Source organism: Corvus brachyrhynchos, unplaced genomic scaffold (genome assembly GCF_000691975.1).
Source record: "Corvus brachyrhynchos isolate BGI_N302 unplaced genomic scaffold, ASM69197v1 scaffold309, whole genome shotgun sequence".
NCBI lineage: Eukaryota > Metazoa > Chordata > Aves > Passeriformes > Corvidae > Corvus > Corvus brachyrhynchos.
Genome location: NW_008240227.1, coordinates 250,227 through 252,524, shown reverse-complemented (window position 1 = coordinate 252,524; position 2,298 = coordinate 250,227). Strand labels below are relative to the sequence as shown.

Here is a 2,298-nt window from a genome sequence, read left to right as displayed (position 1 = left end):
ACAGCGCCGCGGACCCGCACCGGGCCCAGCTCAAAGGGACTCGGGAACCACCAAGGCCCAACTCCCGCGTGGGGCACCCCAACGATCCCACTCTGCGCCTGGGAGCCTGTTCAGTGCCTGATTCACCCTCTGGAGAAAAGCACCTTTTCCTAAGATCCGACCGAAACCTCCCTGACGCAGCTCCCTGCTGTCCCCTCGTGTCCCGTCGCTGATCACCACAGAGAAACCCTCCTGCTCCCACCCGCTGTGGCAAGAGCTTCAAACCTTTCTGCACCTCAAGCTCTGACCACGAAGGAGAAGTTTTTGAGAGGAAATAGTGTGGCACTCCCACATTCTAAGGAGCTGAGGGAAAAACACCCTCTGAGAGCTCCCGCTGGGCTGTGTGCCTCGTTGTGCACTGCCATCCCTGGCAGTGCCCAAGGCCAGGTTGGACGGGGCTTGGAACAACCTGGGACAATGGAAGATGTCCCTGCCCACAGCAGGGGGTGGCACTGGGAGAGCTTTAAGGTCCTTTCCACCCCCTCAACGCTCTATGATTCCACGTCACCTGAGCCAATGGTGCCACCACACACAGGTGTTTGTCATCGTCCCTCCCCCTCGGGAAGATGTCTCATTAGTTCTTAAACAAACGAGAAGCAGCAGCAGGGCTCTGGTTGTCACCCCAGGGGACACTGGAGGTCCCAAAGCCCCAAGCCCTTGGTGTGCACACACACACAGCAGCTCCATGGATCCTCAGCAAGAGCCAGAAGGAAAACCTGTAACCGAGCTCCTGCCCCTCGAGCAACAACCTCCCAGGACATCAGGAAAACTTTAGGCCAAACTCTGCACCAGGAAGGGCCAGGGGACCTGAGACCAAGCTCAGCTGTGTTGCTATTTACACACAGGTGTCACACACAAGGTTTTGGGTACGGTGTGGGCACATCAATGATGAGAGCAGCTCTCCCTGCCCCAAAACACCAACCAGATTTCCTGGGAGTCTTGCTTCACACCCTGCTGAGAAAGGAGCTGTGTTTTAGGTAGCAGATGTTGCAATAAAAGCAGCGCTCCAGGCCAGGTTGATGCTGTCACCCAGCCAAGACCTTCAGCCTGGAAAGGGGAATTGCTGCTGTTTGCACCCCTCGGCCCCGTCAACAACAGCTCCGCTGCTGGCAGCTCAATGGGGCGCCCGGGGGGCTCATCCCAGAGTGGGTCAGAATTCCAAACCGTGCCAGGGCAGCTGTGGCTCTTGGTCGCTGCTGAAGTACCCAAAACACAACCCCACGGCTCTGTCCAGCATCGATCCAGACACCCTCGGTGCAGCTCTGCTGGGTGCTTTGGACGGACACAGGAAGCAGAAATAATGAGCTGAAGGACTCAAGTGCTCAGGTCTCCTCAAAGAGGCTGAGACTAAAGGGACAAGACTGTTTTCACCCAACAAAAGCCTGGTTTTGCCCAAATCTGTCCCAAACTACCCATCAGATGAAAAAAAAATGGAAAAGCCTGTTGCGTGCGCCGGCTCTATTTCACAATCCACCTCCTTCAAGTAAACAAAAGCCAGGCTGGGGAGAGAAATTAATCCGGAGAGCATTTCAGGAATTTAAAGATGAGCTCAGCTCCTGCCTGGCTGCACCTGCCCAGTCCAACCAGTGGAACCACACCAGCGCCAGCACCACCACCAGCCCACTGCGGCCACACAGCTCCGGCCTCTGTTCCAGAACCCTCCTCTTATCAGAGGCCTTATCCCGCTTCCAGCACCTAATTGTCCCTGTGGAAACGCTAAACAAAGAGAGGATCAAAGGTAAAATCCTGAACCGAAGCAGGAAGGATCAGTCAGTGGTCGGATCGTTTAGCTGGGGTCCTTTCTGAGGTGAAGAAGCAGTGCTGTTGCTTTAAATCTGATTTTAATCCTGTCAGAGAGAAGCGGGTTGTCAGGAAAGACTTTAATGCCTCCACAGCATGGAAACGTGATTCCAGGGCAGGCTGCTCCCTCGTTAATATGAAAGCCGTGCCTTTGGGAAGAACTTTAGCGTGGCAGGGAACACACACACACACACACACACAAGTAAGCCCTTTGCTTCCATCCCCGGGATTTACAGCTTTTCTGCTGATCTGCGCCAGCTGGGGAAGGCCCGCGGGCTCGGCCCGGGGGTTCAGGGGCTGATCACCCTGCCCGCAGCGCTCCCACCTCCTGGATCGCGATCGCCGGGAGAGGTCCCTGCGGGGCGGGTACCGCAGCCTGCCCTCGTACTCCCTGCTCCGCGACCGCCGCCGCTTCCACCCGTGCCCAAGCTCGCCGTCCCGCCCCGCCGACCGGCACCT

General features: G+C 57.0%; 1 long non-coding RNA gene across 1 annotated transcript in view; it reads right to left on the bottom strand.

The window, feature by feature from the left end:
• LOC108449337 overlaps window positions 1-2,292 on the bottom strand; it is a 20,526-nt gene extending 18,234 nt beyond the window's left edge. The window contains exon 1 of the long non-coding RNA XR_001865500.1: window positions 3-2,292. This is a non-coding gene — a long non-coding RNA (uncharacterized LOC108449337). The remainder of the gene's footprint in view (window positions 1-2) is intronic.
• Window positions 2,293-2,298: the final 6 nt, after the last annotated feature.